Source organism: Serinus canaria, chromosome 3 (genome assembly GCF_022539315.1).
Source record: "Serinus canaria isolate serCan28SL12 chromosome 3, serCan2020, whole genome shotgun sequence".
NCBI classification, from domain to species: Eukaryota; Metazoa; Chordata; class Aves; order Passeriformes; family Fringillidae; genus Serinus; species Serinus canaria.
In genome coordinates, this window is record NC_066316.1 from 22,242,803 (window position 1) to 22,267,540 (window position 24,738).

The window sequence follows — 24,738 nt, forward strand, 5'->3', positions numbered from 1 at the left end:
AGCGACAGAGGCGGGAGCGGTGATGGAGAGAACCGCACCGGGAGCATCCCCCGGGGCCGCCCGGGAGAGCCGGGACGGGCACACCCCGGCCAAGGGGCGCCGGGCACGGCCCGAGGGTGCCTTTCCGCGGTGCGGGAGAGCCCGGGCGGTGCGGGGCGTGCGGGTCCCGGCGCGGCCGCCCCGCGCCCCCCCCGCGCCGCAGCTGCGCCCGTCCGTCAGCGCCGCCCCCCGGGCGGGGCCGCCCCGCGCTGCCCCTTTAAGGCAGCGCAGCCCCGCGCGCATTCCAGCGGCCGCGTCACCGTTCCGGGAAGCGGGTGGCGTCACCCCGCCATCCCTCCCTGCCTCCCTCCCTCCCTCCCTCTCTCGGTCGCTCCGTGCCGCTGTCCGTGCCGCGGCGGCGGGGCGGGCCCGGGAACAAAGGCGCGATAAAAATAGAAGGTGAGCGAGCGCGGGGAGTGCCGTGCCCGCCGGGCGGGGCGGGGCCGCGCTCGCGTCGGCCGTGACGTCACGGCGCGGGCGCGCGCCTGCGCCGCCCCGCGCGACTATTTATAGGCGCCGCCGGCGGGAAGCCGGGCGCGGTGACGTCATGCGGCGCCGGGCGTGCGGCGTCACGTCACGTGCGGGGCTCGGCGTCCCCCTCAGGATGGCGGCGGTGAGGGCAGGAGCCTCAACCCTGCCTCGGGGTGCGCCCGCCTCGGGGCACGGCCGCCGGCAGCGCCCCGGCACTGATGGGCCTTGAAACAGCGAGGGCGTTCTTTGCGTCGTGCCCGGGATTCGCCTTCCTTTGGCACGAGCAAGGCAGCCGCTGCCGGAGCTCCCTTCGCGGGGTGCTCAGTGAAAGGATAACTGTGTGCAAGGGCGGGCTGCTCCTGTCCGTGCCCGGCTCTCCCTGTACGCTAAAGCTATGCCTTCCCCCGGGGGATAGTTCCTGCACCCGCTGGAACACGACATTCCCCGCAATTAATTATTACATAAGTGCCGTGTCAAGGATGCCATTGATATTACGGTGGCTCTCTCAACTACGGCAATGACAGCAGCAGCTTCTATCTAGAATGTTAAAAGGATGCTGGCTCATTTCTGGTCCACTGGCCAAGTCGGCCTCTCAAGAGCAGCCCGAGGATGTTCAGAGCCTTTGTGGTAATGGTCTCTGAAAGGCTGAAGCCTGGGATTGTTTACAGTCCCCTGCTGGAGCTGGCCTCGTCTTTTTTCTAAAAATCCGATAATGTGAAAGGGCCACATGTGTAAGCTTTTAATAGCAGTATTTGGTAGACAAGGCTTACATACCATTTACTGTAACTCTTTGTATTTCACTACTGGGTGTTAAAAAGCTGCTGGGTCCTTTTTGATACTTTCTGAATGGGGGTGGGAGGGTCGTGGTTTGTGGGTGGTTGGTTGGTTTGGATGGGGTTTTTCTGTGAATTGTTCATAAAAGTCAGTGACTGTCTGTCTGACTCCCAAAGCTGTTGCTTTCTAGATAGACCAGACAGTAAATAGGTCTCTAATTTGAAATGGCATCTTCCCAGGCTGTTCATGTTCAAAGAAAATGTGTTGGACCATGTGAAACAAGGAACTATATCATCAACAAGTAACCTTTGGTACACTAGCCACTGTGAGCAAGTGAAAGATCTAGAAAAAGTTCATTGAGAGTTGCACAATAAGCACCAAATAAAACACCAAATAAAGTATCAAATAAAGGTCCTTGCAGAGGAGCTGTAAAGTTGGTTGAAATTTCCAGAAGGCAAAACTGAGTGTGCCAAGTTCTGTCCCCATAGGGCTGATGTGTCTGCGACAGCGTGCTCTCACCCCTAAGTCTGGGGTGGTTTTTTTATTGGAAAGATAAGTGTTGAACTAAAGACAGACTAAGGTAATCTGAACTAAATCTAAACCAGGGATATTTTCATTCCTGAACTTTAACAAACAATTAATTTGGGATTGTTCTCAAATGGTTTTCAGTAGGCTTAGCCAAAGTCTCAGCTGGAAAATTGAAGGAAGTAGAAGTTCAACCCTTTTTGTGTGCCAGTGCACTGTTCAACGTTAGCAGTCTTTCTTTTTCATCCTTTCTTTGTGACACAGTGTCATCTGTTTGTGAAAGTTGAATGTGGCATTTGGAGGGCTTTCTTGTGCAGAGCAGTGATGTCTGATGCAGTGCAAACCTGAGCAGAATTGTGCTGTCCCAGAGCATTCCAAGGGAGGATGGTGTGGTTGTTAGAGTGGCTGTGTCTTTTATTAGATTGAGTCATACAGAGGAAGAAAGAAGTGGGCAAGCTTTCAGGAGCACGAGCCTTTCTCCTTCAGCTGCCTTAAAAAAGAAGTTCTGGAAAATGGTATCAGTAATTTTGTGCTGTTCTTAAAATAGTGTTCTCCATCAAAACCCTTAATTACTCATTAGCTTCTAGAAATGTAATAGCTGCTAGTTTTCCACGAAGGTGTTCCTGGTTACATGCTGCTAGGGACACACCTGTCAAACAGAACTGTGTTTGGAGCCATAAATGTGTAGTTGCACAGATAACTGCTTGAAGTGCAGCAGAACAGCCCTGGGATGTGCTGTCTGGAGATTACACTGCATCTCCTCTGAAGAGGGAATTTGCAATGCTTACTTCACTGTTTAGTCACCTGGATGACTATAAGCTGACAATAAAACAGGCTTCTGAATGAGCCACCAGAATAAAATTTCAAAACTTACTGTAACCTGCAGAGAAAATCTGTACTGAGTGTACATCTCTGCAGTAGTGTACTAGCCAATGCTAGAACCTCTCTGCAAAATAGTTAAATAATCTTCTTAACCTAGGAAAAAAAAAAGTCCTGTGTTTTGAAGTGAAGCTTTCCTGGAATTTTCCATGTGCCCTTCATGGCTTTGAGGTGGTGCCTCCTATCAGAAACAACCTTCCAGGAAGTCTGTGAGCACTGAGCAGTATCAGTCTGTGTGTGAGTCTTGCATAATAAATGCCCTCGACTGCAGAGCTGTGGATTCTACTCATTCTCATCCCAGAATGGGAGGCATTTGCTCACTGTACTGAGTGTCCTGATGGAAGTTATTGGGATGAACCCAAGCAGCTACCAGGCATGGGATGGCTCCCACATGCTGAAGGGCAGAAATGGCCTGTTGGCAGCTGCAGAATGTTTTCACAAAGCAGTCCAAGTGGACTAATAGAGCACCTCTAAAACATAAGCTCAGAGCTTAACTTTTTTAACCCAGGTGGACACCTAAAAACTGTGGTTTCAGCAGAAACATGAATTTGGCACCTAATTTTGTCTTCCTGTCAGCCCTTTGCCTTCTTGCAGGCAATAATTAACAACTGTTCAGGTTCCACGATGGCCCCTCTTCACTTCTAATTGTCAGTTACGCTTTTATCTGAAAACATATAGCTTTTCAGCATAATCAAGGCATTCTAATTCTTATGAGACTTGTGAAGGTCCACATACATTTAACAGATCTATTGATCTTATTTTAAAGAGGCACCGTATTTTTCTATGCCTGGAAACTATTTTTTAGAGCAGACTAGAAGAAGTTTCTGGTGGAAACTGGATTCCCTGACTCAACAGGACTCTTTGTTTTCAGGGAATTGAAATAAAGAGGATCTCTTTTGAGTTTCCTTTAATTATAAGCCTGAGGGCAGAGGGAAAGGGGGAGTGATTTCTGTTTCCCAGTATGATGTTTGTGATTTTGTTCTGGCTGGAGGAGTTGCTGTTTTGTGGCTGAATTATGATTGTACCTTTCCTGTGGCTGTAGAGGAGATTTGGCAGTGTTGCACTCCTGTTTTGTGGGAGTTCTCAAAAAAATTAATTGGGAGTTTCTTCTGTGACTTGAACACGCTACTCCTTCAGAATCCCAAGGATTTCCTTGTGGTATGATCCAGGGCTGAATGTCAAGTCAGTTCTTGCAGTCTGGCTTTTTCGTTCTGGAGGAAACGTGATGCATTTGAAATGTATTTGAGATCCCATTTTCTCATTAGGTGGTTACGTTATGCAAGGTGGGGAATGGCAGTTACCCTTAGAGCTATTTATTACACTCCTGCCTCTGGAGCTAATGAGGGAAGATGGGAGTCAAGAAGGGACATGACAGAAGTTTTTAGAAGTAGAAGTGGGGATAATCTGGATGGTGAAGGTATATGAGAACATTGATGTTTAAAAAAATATTTTAAAAAGTGTGTGCAGTTGTGCTGTTACTTATGAACAGTCCTGGGTCAGGCATAGGCACTAAGTCAGTATCCTGTCACTTTCTTCATGGGAGTCTCCTGTGTTTCTAGCAGTACCAAAGTAAAGAATTCATGGCTTTTTGAGAAATAAAGGAATTACTTTATCTCATTCCTTGGATGATAACTTCCTTTTTCTGAGGGAAGCAGAATTGTCAGTGATGATGATGACTTCTCTTTTCAGGTAGAAAAGAAGGGTAAAGATGTGAGCAAGAAATTTAGGATATGTGCAGTCTGCCACGGGGTGCTTTGTGTAAGCTGTTTAATGCTTTCTGACAAAGACAAGGAGGTGTATCATGCCCACCAGGGCAACGTGGTGAGCATAATGTTAAGGCTGTTAATCATGTAAGTACCTGAGAGAATTGGAAAATGCACATTAGAGGTGTCACCTGTTTCTTTTGAACACTGACTGCTTTCTGCAGAACAGCCACTGCAGCATCTTAATGAACTGAAACAAGGTCGCTTTTCACGGATTCTACTGTGGTTTAATAGTCTCACAAATGTATTTGTTCTGTTTGTGGCATTTGTTGCATGATTGAAAATTTGGATATCTTAGCAAAAAAGGTGCCTTTTTATTTCTCTCTTAAATCTTGGTAAGAGTTTAAAGCATTCAACTCTTAAGATTTTTCTGATGGCTTACTGTGAATTAATCAGTTTAATTCATGTAATAAGGCCATCATAGCTTTTTATGTAATATGAAACTATTTCAAAAGTCTGTGAATTTCTAAATGACATTTTGTCACTTGACCTAGCCCATGTTCAAGGTCAGTGCAGGATTGTTACCTGGTAATGTTTGTCATGACAGGATGAATTACAGAATATATGAACTTTTTGTTGTTGCCACTGCTGCGTACCAGCAGTGCAACTTGAAAACTTACATTAAATATGGCTTTCAAAATTCAGAAATATGTTAAGCCCTCTGTTCTCCCTTCTAATCCTTCCTGTCCTCACCCACCTCACTCTCCACCCATAGATCAAAGTTTCCAAGAGGGTAAAGTCAAAATGTTTCATGTAAATCTCCTTGATGCAGCTCAGGCTCTTTGAAACTTTTGTTCTCTTCTGTTTGTTTCTTCCAAAACTTCTTGTTGCTTCCTCTGTATCCACTGGGTCTTTTTTATTTTTTTTTCCTCTTTTCTCTGGAGTGTTACTTTCCTTTATCTAGGACTGTCAGTAGACTGGAACTCTGGTGTTCAGCTGTTATTTAAAAAACGTGGATAACTTTATTAAGTTCACAAAGAAACATCTGTGGTACACTGTAGGTCACAATGAGAAATACATTTTGCAAAGCAGGCACAGTTGTGTAAAGAAGTTTAAAACAAGCAAAACCTCATTGTTTTCCCCAAAGGCTCCCGTTTTTGTAACTGTTTAGGTTAGTAAATTCTTTGGAATTTGTCTTTTGCCTTGGAATTCCTAATTAAATGTGAGATGTTGAAAACGATCTCAGTAGATCATGACTACCATTTTGAAACTTCCATACACAATGGGGCACTGTGCACTGTGGAACATTTCTCTAGTGAACACAATGCTTAGCAGAAATCCTAAATCTGTTGCTCATTCAGTTGAAAGCACAGCAGAGGCAAAACCATTGCATGAACACATGTCATGGCAATAAACTTAAATGTTATCAGAAGTTGCCCTATGAGAATTTAATCTTTAATTTTGTTGACTTTTCTACATGCTTAGATCTTAAAATATTTTTTTAATTGAATGGTTCTGAGATGGTATCTTCTTTTTGCCCTACATTTAGAAGCAATGAAGGTAAGGAAAAGTTGTTTTGCTATGGGGCATGACCCTGTCCCTGTGGAGCTCAGTGACATTTCTTGCTAACTGAAGTGATGCACGACTGGGTGGGGAGGTTTTTGGGTGGCACAGTTTGCTCCTTCTTGGTTTCCTTTCTTCACACAGATTGATTGTTATGTCTGAGTTGTTGTAAAAACAGAGTGTTCAAAGGCTTTCTAATGAGCTTCTGTCCAATTTGGTGTACTTTCTGGAACTGAGAGATTTCCTGCAAAAGCTTGGTTCCTCCCCCATCCAAGTAACATCACTAAATTACTTTTGAAAAAGCATTTCGATGCTGCCACATGCCTAATTACAAGTTGAATTTTTTAGGCTTTTAAATTTGATTTGTGCTCCAAAAATGAAATTATTTTTAAGGATTGAGTTGCATACTGCTTGAATGTTGCTCAAAACTCTACAAAAAACTTCCTGTGATTTAATTTTCATATAATCTATAGTTTTATTAGCATTTTAGAAAGATTAATTGCAATAACTTGTCATGGTAGCTTATGTCCTAAAGGCCCTTTGTAATCTGGAAAAAAACTGATTTTTTTTTTAACTTTTCTAGTACACTAAACAGATGACTTAAAACTAACCCTGATTTTGCTTTAACTTCTCTGATTCAGATTGCTTTTAATAGCTGTGGTTACAGTGTAGTACTCTTCCTACCTCCTGGGTAGTCTGCAATCTTTGTAAGGGCTTGAAAATGCAGATGAAGAAAGCCAGGTTTTATTATTTTGCTTCTTGAGAACTGCTGCAGAGTTTTGTTGTTGCATGATTGCTGTCGTGTTTAAATGCTAAGTCATTTTGCACTGAGAAGAAACAGTTTTCAGCTGTTGAGAGTAAGAGTGCATCTGTAATAAGGGTTATTATGATTAATTTTTATGCTTGTTGTCAGTTCTCTGAAAAATATAATTTCAAATCTAAAAAGGCACAGGCTTATTTACTTAATGATCCCTTAGCATATATTCCTGTGTCGCCGAGATCAGTGATAAAAGGATGAGGTAAGAATTGATTATTCAAGGTAAGATTTTGAAGTTCATTGAGAGTTTTAGCACTAGGAGATGATTTTCTTCACCAAATAAAGTAGAAATTATCACTTATTTCAGAATGAATTCGGGTGAGGCTGAATTTGCTGAAAAGGTCTGTTTTCACTTGTCTTGGAATATGAGGATTGTCTGTTGACATATGTATTTAAACCAAACTGGTGTGAATACAAACCAGATGTTTCTTGGGAACATTTTTATAGTACATTTGAACCATAAAACGAGGTGACACATTTTTTTAATCAGTATTCCTGATTGTGCATTGAGGAAATGTGTGTTCTAGGTGTTATTTTGCTATTTCTAAGGGGACAAGATTTTGCAATCTTGTACAGCATAAGTGCTGCAATGAAAATCTAGATACAGAATAGAAGGACTCTCTGTATAAAAGAAAAGAAATCATGTTTGATTTAGATCTTTAACACAAATAAGGACTCTTTTAAAATTATTTTCAGCAATCTTTTTAAAGGCTTGGTTAAATCTTGATTTCCATATCCATTGTCACTGAGCACACAAGAGGCTGTCAGCAAGTAGCTGGTGATGTGTAACAGTGATTCTAGGACTGAAAAACACATAAGTGTTGTGGAAGTGTTCCACACTTGCATTGATTCAGGAGTACCTTCATGTTATAAAACTTTCACTGTCCCATTAATTTCTTCCTGCAAACCCTCCAAGTGGAGATAACCTGTGTCCCCAGTCTTAGTCTCTTCTCCCCCTGTGAACATTCTACACAAGGCCAGGACAGAGGTGGGACATAATGGTATTGGAATGTGTTAAATGCCATAAGTGTAGATTTATATAATTTCTAATAACAGCAGCAAGGAATGTTATTTGCAGTTGTTTTCACTTTTTTATTTCACATACATATATACAGGCACAGACACTCACACACACACAGGGTCAGTGTTTCTCACAGATGAGCTTGGCAGTTTCTGGCTAATTGCATTCTCTAGCATTTTGTAACTAATATTTTATTATGGTGATATTCTTAATAAGACCTACAATTTGGACAGTTCATTCCTGTAAACTGTCCCTTTAATGTGTTGTATCATTAACTCTGGAATCATTCAGTCGCAGGAGTTTTGGTGTTTATAGGATTGGGAGGATGACTCGCATGGTCTTTGCCTGGTTTTGCTAAATACTTAGATTCATCAAAGAGCATTTATCTCAGAACTGAAGTAAATAGAAGGAGAGAAGTCACAAGGAGGAAGAAATAGTTTATACCCCTTCTTCAGGTCTCCTTTTGTTTTCATTGTATGAAACAATATACAGAGAACATGTTGAAAGCCACCTGTACTCTTTTTGGGTACCTTCAGATAGCTTTTCTCAAAAGCTTTGTGGTCTATGAAGAGCCCTTGTTACATCTGACGCTGGAAATCCAATCTGTCCTTTTCTGAAGTATGCTGTGGATGCCTGTTCCATCTTATTGTGCACATGGAGAGATCCCAGAGTTATAAATAAGTTCATGGTAGCCATATGTCATGGCAGTGTGTCTAGTTTGGGCCTTTGAGGCACAGTTGGAATATACAGACAGTATAAAAGCTTGTGTTACATTGTATAAATGTAAACATTTTTGAAACTGGCAAGTGCTGGTTCTTTGCCTCCATCATTTTCTAAACATGTACATTGGTCTCACCTTATTCCATTTAGCTAAATTTGGTAAGAATATAAACTGACCATAAAAATGTAATTACAGCTTTAACTAGAGATATAGTAGTTCAAACTGCAGTTGGCATTTATGTGCTTGTATAGCTTTGTCAGTGCAGTTCAGCTGCACAGAGGGTGTGTTCATTTAGCAAAGGGTTCAGGATGCTTTTTGTTTAGGTTTGTTCATACATTTTTTTCCCTTTATTTGGTGGTGTTAACCCTTTGCAGAAAGTCAAGAGTGTGTTAAACAGTGTCAGTTTGTTGGGTGAAAAGACCATAGGTGTTAGCAGATGCACTGACAGGTCTCTAACAGTGACAAAGGTTTCTAGCAGTGTTTGCAAAGCCTGGCTCTATAAACTCTGACCTACATATAGCTGAAACAGCTGCCAGATTTACTGGCAATTAACTCTGTTTGTGAGTGCTCACAAGTCTGGGTATCTGGCTGTTCGCAGACGATGTGTCAGTTTGGGAACTTCAGTCATACTCATTTAGCACGCACCCAAGGGTTTGATATCAATTGTTTTGGGGTTGGGTTGTTTTTTCATTGTGGCTTGTTTGATCCAAATGCTATTGAAAGCAGCACAAATCTCTCCATTGACTTGGGTTAGTTGGTCACTGTATGACATAACAAGCCTGTGTTGATTAATTCCCTGCTGTTCCTACTATGAGCCCACACATAATAATGGAGAACCATTAGTGGCTATTGTCGCTATTAGTCAGTTCCCAGTAACCTCATTTTATTTTCAGGCTGAACCTCCCAATCCTACACACTGTTATAAATAAACCCTTTAAACAAGACCTCCTTGTCACATTATTAGAATAGTAGACGCAACGCTTGCTAAACTTAGAACTTTCTCCAAGTCATGGTCACAGGTTCATGTGACCTGTTACAAAAGTTGCTGATTTCATTGGTTTGTCAACATGACTTTCGACTTGCAGCCTGCTGAAGGCTGCTGCAGCCTGTGACGGGGAGGGCACAAAGGGCGGGGCCCTTATTGCGTAAAGGTTTGTAACTGTGACTCTGTTTTTGCAGAAAGTAACACTCATTTGGCTTCTCCTGCCTCCTCCTGCTTATCAGGAAATACCCTGCAGCACCGCTGTAAAAGATCACTGCCTGTTCAAAATCTACTAGAAACACCTTCAAAACCTACTAGAAACAGTGAACTGTAGCAAAGCAAAGCAGTAACCTGTAGCGTTCCTTTCTTTGTGACACCTGGGGGAAGTACCCATGCGACAGTGTTACTTCTTATTTTAGGAGCGAAATGTCTGTCACTTCTTGTACATAAATGTCATATAACATTGGACAAAGTTGAAAACATCTAACAAATATTTTCTGGACAGTATTGTCTTATTGAGGAAATAAAGTGTCAGCTTGTCATGCGTTTTTAGGTTACCTTATTAATACATTACCTAAATTACCTTAAAATTTATGAATGACATGCACAATATAAAAATCATTGCAAAGCACTGTCACTTTGAGGGTTGGTGCAGGTTTGGTAATGTTTGTACCTCCTCAATAGTCTGTAATTCTCAGGATAGATGAAGTATGTTTTGAAAGTCATATGAAGAAGAATTATGAACATGATCAGAGTATCATTTTTTTTCCTTTTTAGAGTTTCTTGCTCTGTGAGGTGTCTTCTGCCTTTTCTTACATTTCACTATGTGCATCCCTCAGTAATTTCACATGATGGAATAGAAAACAGGTCAGAATAGTATACAGATAAAAGTCAGTATAAGGAATCATTATATCTCTTAGGGAAGATGAGCTACATTTTCTGTTGCAGAATTACTTACTATCTCTTTGATTAATGTTGCTGTTGTCTTTAAGCCTAGGAAAAGATATGTATTAAAGTAGATTGCAGAGAGATTGTAGAGTGCATTTTTGTTCTGCACAGTAATGTCACTTTAATTCTTTATAAGAGGCAATTAGATAACAAAGCACGTCTTAGAATATTGTATTGATGTCTCTACTCACAGATTAAGTTTCTAGAAGGAAAATTTTCTGATGGATCTTCTTTCACCTCAAGTATCAGTGTTTTTCTTGCTTAAAGTCTCATTTCCTACCTGAGGAAAAAAAGAAATAGCTAATAACCATAAGAGAAGGGAAAATGTTTTGGGTTTTTTTGTTTGTTTTTATTAACATGGAAGCATAATCCTGTACCGATTCTACATTTAGGAGTGGTTTTTTGTCTGCTTTGTCCCTTGATACCTGCACATGAGGCAATAGAGCAAAAAGATTTTGTCTTCCTCCTTGTTCCTCCTCCTTTTTTCAGAGCCACTACAGCATCTCTGCATTCCTGGCCCCTGGACATGGCCTGAGCACAGGAGTCATTTGAGCAGTCAGAATGCTTTTATGTGCAGACAGCCTGGAATGGCTTTATGGCCAGCTCTCCTGGAATAATTTATAAGGACTGCATCAGGGGCAACACTGGGGAATTTGGAGGGCTGCCCTGAGTTGTGCTGATGGTTGTAGGTGACCCTGACCCTCACTGAGGGAGGCACAGGCCGCTTCCCTTATGTTGTTCTACCACTGCTGGCATGGAAGAGCAGTGGATCTGAGTTGGTGTGGCCAGTCTGTAGGTGTTGAGAGAAATCACACAGTAAGGAAAACCACTGTGACTCCAGAGCATGGTACTGGGGGTTTTTCCTGCTGTGTAACTCATGTCCTCCTGTTAGCCCAAAGAGTCACCACAATGCAAAGTGGTGGTGAGGTAATGTGTCTGTACAAGTAATCCACTCATTTTGTGTGGCAGGGTGGACTCAGGTGCACATTTCCTGGTTCTTTTTATGACAGTGGATTTTGCTGCTGTCTTAGTTATTATTAGTGGATTCTTAGAATGATTAGAGGATTGCTTATTCTGGAGAGGTGCTAGGAATTGTGAATATCTGAAACTCTAATAGCATATGAGTGCTGTAAGCAGGAATTGGTGGTGTGAGCAACTGATGAGTTGTGTAAATTGATCTTTACCTGTCCTTTAATTTTCCAGTGCCATATCAAGCTATGCTGTTGGGGTTTTTTTTAATGCATAGATAGGACTTAAATTAATGTCAATATTTAACTTGCAGCTTGAGCTAGGATTACAATAAAATCAAATCTAATACTGAATTTCAAAGCAGCCTGAAGGAGATTGTGTATCTTGGATCAAATAGCAATGGTTGATTTGAAATTCCAGTCTCATCCATGTATGGGCCTTTTGAAGAATGAAAGTATTAATTCCTTAATAAAGGCAAAACTTAGGGAAGTGAGGGTTCTGATCATCCAAGCATGTTGAAGACTAAGAGGAAGTGTAGTTGTACATTTGATTTGTTAATCTTGTGTAAGGATTCAAATGGTATTTTTGTTGTAAAGTACTGTTGTTGCAAAGCTTTCAACTCCATTGAGCTTCTGACTGCCCAAAATAGACCATTTTGCCAGTCATCTCTGAGCTCTGTGCTGCCCCACCTAGATCTCTGCAAGTATCCCAGGAAATTATTCCAAAGCTAGAACAGGCATGTCTAGATTATATTGCAGCCAGTGTTATGACTGCATTAATAATTACTGTGAGTTAACATAATTCTTTCCTTTATGAGGACAGCTCTTGGAGAAACTTCTGTTCCTCTTTGATTTTATTGTTTCTGTTGGTGTAGGATAAAAGCCATTCAGGCTAAAGGAGTATAAAAGCTTTTTCTTATGAAAAAGAATGGTGTGCCAGTATGAACACATCTTGCATGAAACCAGAAAGTAAGTCAGTTGCAATCTACACTTTTAAAATTCTAAACTATGATGTACACAAGGGGTTATAAAGTAACTTTAGAAGGACCTTGTGATGCATGCATCTTGTGTAATTCTGAACATTCTAATTACAGAATTATTTTTGCACATGCCCAGATTTAGTCATGTGTGGATCAACCAGAGATAGCTCTGCAGATGTTTTTCGGTAGGGAAGTGACATACCAAGCAGTACAGGATGTAAAACAGAAGTGGGCCATATTGAATTAATCTTTAGTGTTTTGCTTAGTTTCTTAAGGGATTTAGTTACACTCTTAAATTCACTCATTCTGTACAGGTAAGAATTTGAACATCACTATTTATAGTAGAAAAAAGAGGCTTGTTAGAACTCTAAGTGACTGAAGTTTTCTAGTCTAGGTATCATTTAATCTAAATGATTATCTATTAATGGCTGAAAAACAGTCAAGTGCACACAGCAGTTTGGCTTTGTGAGAATGCTCTTCTGAGAGCTAATGGAGTGCAGAATTTCCCATGTGAAAGTGGTCTCTCCCCTTCATTGCTGAGTGTCTACATCCATGGCCATCCTCAAGAATTTTATTTTACCTCTTGGCTCCATGCACTGGGAGGTCCTGTTGGCATAAGTATAACTATGCCCTGGGAAAATAGGATTTATGGATTCTTTTTGTTCCCTGTGCTGGATGTACAGTGCCACTTCTTTTATTGCTCTGAATGCTGAACAGACATTTTCTTCAAATATTAATCCTGCCCAGATAAATCTTCCATCTAGAGTTCTGCATTTCTCCTTTTATTTACTGTTCAAATGACCATCTCTTTTAGCTGACAATGTTAGTTTTTCACATGAAAGCAGGCAGTTCTGTTCCACTGATGATATAAGTTCAGGATTTAAATATTTTTCTTAACACAATGTGTTATACATTATTCATAATTATAAAGTGTAGCTACTGAGTCAAATACATCTCAGAATATATACAGAACTGCTCAGGGTAACCATCCAGTAATGCACCTTGTATGCCTATGCTAATCTAAAACCTTATGTCTTCTGCCAGGTTTTCTACAAACTAATGTCAAAATCACTGGATTTTGCTTGACAAGTTATTTGTTTTTTTGAAAAACCACTGTATTGATATCCATTCTTTGCCAGGCTGGTGGTCTAGATGGGTACCAATCATACAGTTTAGTAATAAGTAATTTATTTTATGCATATGTATGAATACATATAAAAATATCTTTTTTTTTCTATAACTTACTGCTATTCCAATGGATTTGATATTTCCTATTGGTTGTAAATTAAATTAATTTAACAGTTTAATATTTTCTATATGACTTCCTAATCAAAAGTTCTATCATGAAGAAAAAGAAGTTATTAAAAACTACCTGGCAGAGATCATGGATTTATTTCCTTGTAGTGGGTGTTGCCCCATATTGTCACATGCAAATGAAACATTTTTTTATAAATGATTGATTTATAGAATGGCAGAGCATATTACAGAGGCAGCAGCCATTTACAGTAAATATTTAATTTTTGGTCTTGTATTCTAGTAAGGCTTTTTGGAAAGAGATCAAGTATTGGGATTTTGAGTGACTCACTGTGGTAGGTAATTCTTAATCTCTGAAGAATATACGTTCTACAGTCCTTGGAAAGTACACTGTTGATTGTATAGGAATTGCTTAATGCATTCCCCAACTCTTGATTAGTAAATAATGCTCTACCTGAGTCAATGTTGCTTATGGAGAAATTCCATGCTAAGTATGGTGTACCACAGACTGAAATGTAAATGAGAGCTTGTTTTGTTTTTCACAAATCTGTGATCTGGAATGACAGCATAGAATGGAGTTATGCTGTGCCAGAAGCTCTTGGTAAAATCCAGAACCCTCACAAAATACATTTACATTTCATGATTTGTTATGCACTCTGTATGTGAGCAGTACTCATCCGTGCTTGTAAATCTTTTAGGAAGATGTCACTGTAATTGCTGATGTGGATGTCTGGGAAGTGTGTACTAACTGACATACACAAACATGCAGACTATGTATTTCTGATCTCAAAATAATACAGTTAATGAAATTGCATGATGTTGTGGCAAAACTTGCATCAATGTGATTATTCAGGGTTGTGAATTATTTTGGTGGGTTTTGGCATTAAACTTGAAGTTTCACGAAGCAGAAAGTCTGCTTTTGGAATGAGATATGTGTAAACTTGTCCACAGTATTTCCTCTCACTACCAATCACCCTTGTGGAAAAATGTTCTTTCTATGAATTGATCAGGTCTTGTTACCCTCAGTAACTCAGGCTGCAGCACAGTACTTCACCATATAAGATGCAATATGGGAATTTTAAATCAGGCCTTGCTCTGTTAATAGCATATGAAGTTGCTACTGGTCTTGACAGAACTGTTTTCAGGTTTTCATAGGTCAATGTACTAAATAGGTTTTTATACCCTGCTTTACTTAATTGCATAACACATTAAATATATTTTTGCTTTCTCTGGGCTATTCCTCCTCCTCTAATGCTGTGTATCTGAAAGTAGGCTGTAGAAACCTCTGCTAAACTTCTCCTAGAGTGACTTTCTTCATGGTAGTCACATATTTAGTTGCTTACTTCATTAGGCTTACTTGCTTAAATGCTCTGCTCTGTCAGTCCTTAACAATTTAATCCTTTACAACACTGAAGTATTGCATCACCCATATAAGATTTTAAAAGCCAGTGGCCAGGCTGGGTAAGTCTAGGAGCCCAGTTTCTGTATTGATCTGATGAGAACTGTGAGTTAATGGAAGTTGTCTCAGACAAGTTAATTTTTCCTCCTTGTTTCATTTCTGGTTTGAGCATTTGAGAGTTTGGAATTTTCTGAAAGGAACTGGAAATGGGTTGTTCTCTGATAAACATGAAGAAGGCAGGACCAAAGTCTGTAAATAAGAGTTCTGAACAGAATCAAATTCAAAAATATTATTGGACTACTTTTTGAGGTTTGTGTTACAGTTGTGAGATTAAATTCACTCTATCAAATGAGAAATAAATTATAGTCTCTTTCATGTGATAATCTGTAATCCATATATAAGCATAGATCATGTCCTTCTCTGAGCTGAAATCCAGTGGGTTTTTTGTCACACTTTTTGTTTCCTGCACTGATTATATATTGAGAAGGGTATCATTACACAGGCTTTCCAAAGGATTTCTTTTTTGCAATGAACTTGCTGCCAGGCTTCTGACAAAATTCAGTAAACATATTTAGCTATATTTATTAATTCAACAGAATGAAATCAATGATACTCTCTGAGCAAAGTAAGGTCTAACATTCAAGGCAGGAGCATTTCTGACTGCAGTGTCTTAATATTTTAATGAAGCCACACTGTTTATTCCAAAACTCCAAGGAATATCCTCAGTATAATATATAAAATTTTGAATTTTTCAACTGAGTGTCTTTATATATGACAGATCTAGTTTCTGTTAAGTTGATTTAATTTCATGTATTTTAGCTCCTTGGAGCATTTCGGGATGGTCAAGCAAAGAAAGTGAGAAGCCACCACGTAAACAGAAAGACAGGGACTTGTGATTTGGGGGTAAGGAATAATGAAAGACAAGAGAAGTAACAGTTGGAGAAATGGATGAAATGAGGATTGGTGAAATGAGGATTCTGGTAGGATTTTTTGGATGTCAGAAAATGTGATATTTGAAATGTAAAATGTTTTCTTAGAATGAAAGGAATTCTTGTCATCTTGTTGCGAAGCAGATGAGCTGCTTCATTTAATTTTGTTTTCCAGCCAAACAAGCAAGAGCCTGAGGGCAGTATGGAGGTACACAGTTATTTCATTTACAAAAGTGCAGCTATTATGTCTTTTTCTTTCAAGGCCTCCTTGTGCAGGAAGTTTTTGCATTTAAATATAAACTTTGACTAAACAACATTCAATAAAAACTTGGATTAGAAGCATCCACTGACCCTGTCTGTGCTTTAGGAATTGGTGTTAGAAATTCAGTGTTTGGGGAAGGTGCAGTGGAAAGCTGTGATACAGAGGTGTCTTGGAAAGAAGCCATTTGTGGTGAGCAAAGATTCTTTTCAAGGTTGTTAACCTCTGTATCCCTGAATTGTGTTTACATAACTGCCTAAAGGATTTCTGCCATTTCAGGTGGAATATGTTTCCCAACCAAAACACTTGTGTGACACAGCTGTTACCATTTGCCCATGGATGCTGCTCACCTTTCAGTTAGAGCTGAAGTAACCTCTGGCTAACTTCTAAGATAGCTGCACTGCTTCAAATTCTTCATACTCATGTGTTTCAATATCAATTAGGCTTTTAGGCTTACTAACGTTATGATTACTGCATTTTGTCAAGACACAGGGCTGTCACCCAGGAAATCTGATCTGTTGGCTTGCAGTGTTGCCTAAGGCATGTTAGCCTGACAACTGCATTGCTAGAATTTGGAACATTTGTTGTAATCAACTGTTGTTGCTAAAATGTTAAATTCTGTAGTGTAAATGCACAGGAAGGCTATGAAAGATGCATAGTTTTCTATTAGAAAAAACTAAATTTCAGTATTTAAAAAAATTTGTACATTTTATGTGCAGCTAAAAATACATAATCATATCTTGTCTTTTTTCATTTTCTCTTGGAAGTGCTCATGTATTTTCCTCCTCTCATAGGAATCTTAATTTTTTCATTGAATGGCATGTTCACTTTTGAAAAGTTTTTCAGCAGTGCTTTCTTTTTTGTTCATTCATAGTACTTGTATCTTACCAAAATTTGTTTCTCCTGTCCAGAGAACAGGAGTGCATGAACTAAAATAGCCCATTACAGTTCAAATCTTTCCAATGTTCATGTTCCTCACTGAAGAGCCTCAACATGATAAAATATTTTGAGGTTAGTGAAGGCTGATTTTTTGATGATAAATACCAAGTCCAGATTTGTACAGTGAATCTGCCTCTTACAAAAATCTGTGTCAGCTCACTTTGCCAGTTTTTGCTGTTATCACAACCCAGGTGTATGAGACTAGGGACTGATTTTTATCATGCAAAATCTTATGGAGTGTGTCATATGAATTAGGGTAGTATTTTGGTTCTGCAAATTGTGTTTGTGGCTGGAGGGACTTGAGAGAGCAATGATAGATGTTCCCTGCTGAACACAAGAGGAGATAAAACTAAGTGCCCAAGCCAACAGCATAATAAAAAAGGAGGCACTTCAGTTTCCTAAAGCTCAAATTACCTTTCAAGAGCAAATTCCAAACTCTGAACCACTGGAGTTTTTGTAGAGAGAAACTGACATTTTGTACTGCCCATGGATGAACCCACAACTTGGAGCATTGGCCACACCTACCTATCTTGTATTTTACCTGAATCTGCCTATCTTGGATGTGTCTTTTTCATGTGGAAAAAGATGTTAATCTTAATTTTGATACTCTCTGCAGGCTGCCAGTCCTTTCACAGCCATACTGGTGGTGGACAGCTCTTGGGCTTGCCAGGGGCATGGCCATGGGTGGTGTTTGTAGGAGCTGTAACATCTGTGGGACAAGAAGGGGTTCACCACCTTGCTTGAGGCAGTAGTGAGGTGGTTGCATTATGTCCAGATGTGCTGTGCATGGTGCTTTTCCATATCCCTGATCAAATCAATGTGATTTAGCCAGAATAATTTTTAAACTGCATGAGTAAGAACCTTTCTGCAGTCGGGGTCTTTAAGTTCTCTTCAAATAGGGAGTTATTTTGCCCTTTGCTAGGCCTTTTTATTTTAATGGCTGCTGAGGTTAATGGGTCTTGTGTTCAGATTTTAATGCTGCTTTCATAAGGCTGCAGAAAATAGCTTAGACACACAACCCTTATCCTTGTAAACCTGAGGAAGTACAGGATCTGTGGATTTATAGGCCATTTGCAGTATGTAAAAGATCTTCACTCAGAAGCACTAAAATGTTAATATTTTCAATATTTGCATGTAAGAGGTGCACAATTTCCAACTTTTGCTCCTCCCAACCTTGTTATGATGTGCTGTTGAGCTGAAAATAAGAGCTGATATTCCCTTTTGGGCTCAGTTCCAGCAGTGCTTAGGTCCTTGGGAACAGACACATCTTTCTCCTGCTGCTTGCCTGCAGTTGTTTCCCAGCTCTTTAAATCACAGCACTGAGATGCCAGCAATCCAGATACCAGAGGTTCTGCTTCATTTCTCCCAGGCAGAAATGTCATTTAGCACTTACCTACCTATTCTTTGACTGGAACCTTTTAAGACACCTTAATTTGATGTATTTGGGATTTCTGTAAAAGATTTCATATGCTGTAAATGAATATGTATCATCTCAGAAACGAGGGTCACATGTTTAATTGCAAATGACTTGGGTTTACTGCATTCTGGTGTCATTTTGTGATGTCCTCACCCAAGAAACAGCACATGATTATTTGTAAGCTTGCCATCCCTGGGAGGGAATTTGATAAGGCTTTCAGGATCTGTGTTGTAAGGCCAGTAATTGCTGTGATCCAATAAGGGAGAGCTCTGTGGTGGCATCACTCGAGAGAGTCAGCGTGGTGTGACTGCTGCTGCTTCTCGGATCCTGCTGCCTAATGAAAGATTAATGATGAGATGATGCTCTGTAACAAACATCCAGGTCACAGGTTTGATTTGAACCAATCAATACAGTTCATTCTCCTAAAGGTAGCTAATGATAGCATGCTTATGAGAAATGAAATGGTCTGCAATCTAAGACAGCCTGCTCCTTCTCACTGTGTCAGCTTTAAAGAAACAGCATTCCTTTTATAACATCATCTAAACCTAGGGAAGAAAGGAGAGTTTAAATTCTGGGGGAAAATGTTAAGAAAACTTTTATTAAAAAATGGAACTCAAGAAGGGAATCCTTTATATTAGAAATAAATTAGAATTAAAACTCAATGAAACCTAAGTTGGAAAAGAAAAATGTCTCATATTCTCAAAGTTAATAGTATCTGAAAGAGAAAAGAGTTTGATTTGACCTTGGTGTTTAAAGATGTACATTTATGTGTGTGTTCTTAATCCTTGGAGTGGCTCTCTTGCCTGTGAAAGGCAGGGGGTCAAGTCCCCTCTATGACACATTGACCCATCTGAGGAGAAAAGGAAAGAAACTGGAATATATCATTCTACTTCTTCAAGGCCAGATAAATACAGATGTAACCTACTGAGTACTTTTTAAAAGATTATAGCAGCTGTATTAATTCCAGAAGGCAAGTTTAAGACACAGAGGAGGGCCTGTATTCAAGTAATTCCCTCAAAGATAATCCTATGAGAGGCTGAACAGTCTTAGAATTAGAAGGCAGAATGAGGAAGCTCAAAAAGTTTTTCAAGATTTCAAGATTCAAAAAGATTTTCAAGATTTTTTCTTGAACCTTTTTCTAAGCCCTTTGAAGGAGTCTTTGCATTCTTGCTTTTGTCTAAGTAATAAAGTACTGGCAGTAAGATACTCTAAAATATGAATAAGGGAGTTGACTTTTGAGCTCTTGGTTATGATACTTCAGCTTTCCAAGATGCAGAGTGGGAACTCCCTACCTGTCTATTAAAAAAAAAAACCAAACCAAACCCCAAAAAACTCCCAACTCAAGCTTAAATTCTCTAATGAAATATTCTGATTTTCATAGCAAAGTAGAATTGCTGTCCTTTAGGTATGAACAGAACCATACTGACCTGGCTTCAGTTACTTCTTAGGTACAAAACAATATTCTAAAAAATCATGGTAATTTATTTCCTAGATGAAAATAGTATTTGCTTAGTACTTAGGATACTTGCCTATGTGGTACTTTCATTCTAGATTGGTATCATCAGCTTTGTAAGTGTTAGCATTATTATAATTAACAATGTTACATTACTAATACATGGAACAAATTGAAATTGTCACCAAAAATATCAATTTGTCATCAAAATATCAGTACTAGAAAATAATTAAATGTAAACAGAATTTTTATGCTAACATCATTTCCCAGGAGCACAGATGCACTGAAACACTCCCTTGCAGTGACTAAGCAGTGTTTGGTGAGTAAGACACTTCTAAGACCTGAAGAGCAGTTCTAATAGCAATTTCAGAATTGCATTTTGCCACTCTTACACAGTTGTAAGAAAGATATATCTTGATATTAGATGGCATTTCCTAATGTTTATCTTTCTAGTTTTCATCACACAGCAGGAGTGAGCACAAATTAGTCACCCCTAACTGCAATCTGAGCATCTGTGCCTCAGTCACTGGAGCTAGATCTGTTTTATTTGATTTCTTTCCCTCTGTATTGATTACATTTTCTTTCCAGACTGCACTGTGATCAATTGCCATTGTGTTTCTTGGATTAACTTGGATTTCTCATCTTTTCTAGTCCCATTTCCTTTTTTCTATTCCAGTAAGTGCTTTAAAGTTTTAAATGTTTAAATAGAGCCTCTTTCCCATAAACCCTGGAATTTGCCAGGATCCCTTCTTACAAGAGGAGCACGGTCTAATGGTGAACAAGCTGAGAGATGGACACTGCTGTGTTTTTATCCCAGTTGGTTTTCTTTTGTGGCTTTAGGCAGGTCTTTCAAATACCTGCCAGGAGAGCTGTGAGGATTAATTGAGCAGACAAAATGCTGTGTAATGCTTAATATTGTCTGCTTTCGACAATCTGTGTACATTTAGTGCCAGTCTTGAAAACAAAGTCTGTGAAGCTAGAGGCTGAAATTGTTGGGTTTGGGGTTTTTTGAGTCATCTTGCCTGTAGAATGACAATAGGATTCTTGACTCCAGCCATACCAAATTCATAGCTGCAAATACTTCAGGGAAACAACTATCATTTCTGTTTTCCTTGGTAACTGGTATCTTTTCTAAAATTTCCTGTCAGTTTTAGAGAAAAATATAAGTTTGTCTGTCTTTGTGAGATTCATGTTGGAATGAAATTCAAACTTGTTGCTATCCATAGTTCTGGAACAGAAGATGAAAAAAAAAACAGTATCCAGAAGAAAAATATGCCAAAACTGATGTCTAGAGAAACAAAGTAGTATGTAATGCTGTTCATTTGAAATTGTAATCATTTCCACATAAAGGATATTGTAAAAGAAATATTCAAAGAATTGAATTTTGTCAGCTTGTTAATAGTCAGATCTGACTTCTTTTTCATAAGTTGATTTATCTACATCCTTAGTGTTTATCTTATTTTATTACTGTGTCAAACTTCTCTGTAACTGCACTGTGTTTATTTCATTTTTCTTGAATATGAGTGGCAAGGTCTTGCATTGTTTCATTCTGATTAGCACTTTGTATCCTGACACTGCCTTTCCTGGCAATATCTCACCCAGAATATCCCACTGTTCTTTGTGATTGCTCACAGTGATTGCTCACAGTCATCCTCTGATGCACTAAATACGCCCTCTTCTTTCTCCTCATTTGTAATTTCCAGCTTGCAACAGGAATTCTTACTCCTATGGATGATCATGCACTTCATCTAATTTCTTTCTGTTTCTGTTATTTCAGAGTTCTCTACTCCCCCTTGGTGTGGAATACAGTCTTTCTTTGTACTGAGAGCTTATCACAAAGCTGGTTTCTCTGCCAAGATCACAAGGGAAAATATTAAATATGTCTCATGGCAGCTACTTGAGGAATTATCCTTACAGTTTCTCTCCAGCCTGGTATTGGAATTGTTTGAATGGCTTTCTCTTTAACCACAGTGTAGAAATATAAGTGCATATTTTCCAAATTTTCCTGTTAACTATATGCATGGATCTTTGATATTATAAATCATACTGAAGCATAAAAATTGATTGCCCTTCAGTAATCAGAGAAGTCTCTGAGAGGTTCTAGATGTTCTTCAGGTATTTGCAAAACAGCTCCACTCAGTCCACTGTGCCAGCACAAAGATTTCCAAGCCAAGCATCACATTTAAGAAAGCATCTCTGCATTGTTACTTGCTTGCAGTCTGCCCCCTGTGTAACCAGGGCTGTGATTTGGAGCTGCCAGGGCTGGCATGTGTTTTTAAGCACCTTTCAGTAGCTGAACAAGCCAGTGTTAGAACTGAAGTTCAGGTTATGGCATCCATATGCACTCTGAGCTTTATCTAGTCAGGTCTGGAGTACTGCCAAGGATGAAGCATATGCAACCTCTTTGGACAACCTGCTCACCAGCTTGGCTGGTGAACCATGCTCATTCTGAGCTCAGGCTTGCCTGAGAATCATTATAATCATACTGGTGTGTTGTTGCTTGGGCCTGATGTACTTAAGCTAGCATGCACATTGTTATTTTAGGGATCTGTGCCCCTGTGTCCTGATTCATATGTAAAACAGGCAGCCCTCCCAGAAATTTGACCAAGTTATTGGCTGTGGACTGACAGTGGGCCTTTTAGTAACTGGATATTTAAGTCTGAGCACATCTTCAGTTCATACTTCCCAAGGCAACCTCCTGCTTCTACTTGGCACGTGATTTGGGAAATATAAATCAAATCATTTGGCAAACTGTTTTTCTGATGTCATTCACAAATGAAGCAGATGTTTAAATGGTCCTGTTTACCTTAATTGTAGTATAAAAGGTGAAGAAGGAACCCCTTTAAAACTAGGCCCTGAATATTTTGTTCTTGAGTTTCAGTTGAAGCTGAAACTTTTGGAAAATTTGTCTCTGATGTCAATGGGAATGAGATGGGGCATGTTTATAGAATAAAGGCATTATGCTGGCTGTTAGTGGTACAATGTGTATGAATAAAAAGGGTTTATCTCACTAAACGTTCAGAGATTTGCCTGAAATCACTTTCAATATCCTTTCTTGTTCTCTATACAGTAAACTATGTAATTAGGGAACATGTTATACAGCAAACTCAGTTTAAAAAATTGATTTTTAAAGCATAAAAGAGGCAGTGACTGAAGTGCTGCCAGGCTCTATCGAATACTCACATGTATTATATTGTAAACATAATATGGTTATACTGTATGTTGTCATAATAATTGGCAATGGTACTGGAGGCAGTCATTGAGTGCTTTGTTCATGTGGTAATAGATGACAAGGGCTACAACATTTGTTGGCAGCAAAGTTGTTTTCCTATCTCTTTCTCTTCGTAAATTGGTTTCAGAATAGTTTCGCGGGTTTTTTTTCAAACTGACTGTCTTAGGATCCAGATGGCTTTATCTCTTTTTAATGAGATTTGGAATATTTTCCTTACAAGTGGTGTTCACTCAGTGCTGCCACAAAGGCTGCATTCTTCATTTTTCTTAAAGCATGGCACTGTGATGTGAGAGGGAAGGCTCAGCAGTGACCCACAGCATAGAGGGATGGATTGAGACCCAGTGGGATCCAGGGCTGAAACGTAGCCTGAGTCAGGAAAGAACCTAAAATACTAGTCTGGAGGCCAGCAAATAGGTTTAGGTTTGAGGGTAGGAACAGCCTAGTTAGTCTGTGTAGGCTTGATTCCATGCTCCTAACTCATGCTAGCCATGTTACTGGTGTCCAGCAGGCTGCCCTGGGATGGGATGTATTCTTTGTCAGTAACTAGGAGAACTGCCCTATCCACTTGCAAAGGTTCTGAAGGGGCACTCAGAATAGAGAACAATTGGGAAATGTTTTCCCTGCAGAAACTCCCAGAGGGTTTTTTTTTTCCTGTTAATTGCTGGACTTTCACAGGACATTACCCTCTTCAAATTATTTCTTTTAAGATCCAGACCACACGTAAGACAGGGCTCTGCAGGATCCTTAAAGACAATTTGAGGTGTCTTCAGGCATTCACAGTAGGCATTCATTTCAGTTGTAAGGGAGTGAATTTCACCTAACACAGCATTTTACCTTCCAAAATCAGGGTGTAAGCCTCAACTTAGCTTTAGATTCTTGTTAAATCTGCACCAACACACAACCTGTGCATCACCATGCTTTTACCTCGATGTATATCTTTCACTTTTCACCAGTTTGAGTCAACTCTTCCTGACTTTAGTTACACATGATGTAGAGATGTGCTTCTACCCTTTTCAGGCTCCCATGCCTTCCATTGTACTGTTTAGGTCCCTGTCCTGCTGTCCCTGTGTCATCATTTTGTCTCATTTCACACTGTGCACCACTCACTGTCTCAAAGCCCATTTCTGTCTTGTTTCAATTCTCAGTGTCTTTGGTCTTCCAGCTGCAGAATGTTCCACTTCCTTGTATCTCTACTTCTGCCCTCAGGACAAGAGTTGCAAAAGAATCAGTTCTACAAGGATGTCTCATTCCTACAAAGCAGACATAACTTGATTGTGTCTTGTACTGATGTGTGGGATTTGGCTTTCTCTGTTGTCTACACAGGCGTTCTGGATCTGTAAAGCTGCTGCCAAAAACCTGAACCTAAGGCAGGGATTGTCTAAAGCTCTCACCCAATCCATAGGAATATCTCAACAATTTCCATTTAGAACGCACACAAATTAACACTGTCACGTTTTCTCAACAT

At 39.7% G+C, this 24,738-nt stretch overlaps 1 long non-coding RNA gene across 1 annotated transcript in view; it reads left to right on the forward strand.

Moving 5' to 3' along the window:
- Positions 1-271: 271 nt before the first annotated feature.
- The window catches only part of LOC115484962 (uncharacterized), a 50,205-nt gene continuing 25,738 nt past the window's right edge, over positions 272-24,738 (forward strand). The window contains exon 1 of the long non-coding RNA XR_003945690.2: positions 272-438. This is a non-coding gene — a long non-coding RNA (uncharacterized LOC115484962). The remainder of the gene's footprint in view (positions 439-24,738) is intronic.